The sequence below is a fragment of the Penaeus monodon genome, chromosome 19 (genome assembly GCF_015228065.2).
Source record: "Penaeus monodon isolate SGIC_2016 chromosome 19, NSTDA_Pmon_1, whole genome shotgun sequence".
Classification (NCBI taxonomy): Eukaryota; Metazoa; Arthropoda; class Malacostraca; order Decapoda; family Penaeidae; genus Penaeus; species Penaeus monodon.
In genome coordinates, this window is record NC_051404.1 from 41,156,721 (window position 1) to 41,156,929 (window position 209).

Here is a 209-nt window from a genome sequence, read left to right on the forward strand (position 1 = left end):
TATCCATTTACTTAATTCTCATAAATATATATTAGGGCATTTAGTTACGCCCTCCATTGTCAGCATTTGAATGCTTATGTATTGTGTGGATGCGGGTCGGCATTTGGATCTTGGTGTGGACAGACATGCACGTCATGTCTAGAATCAGTTGATTATTATAAACGTCATAAGAAAGGAAACTTTTTAAACCGCAGATAGCTAAAACACTG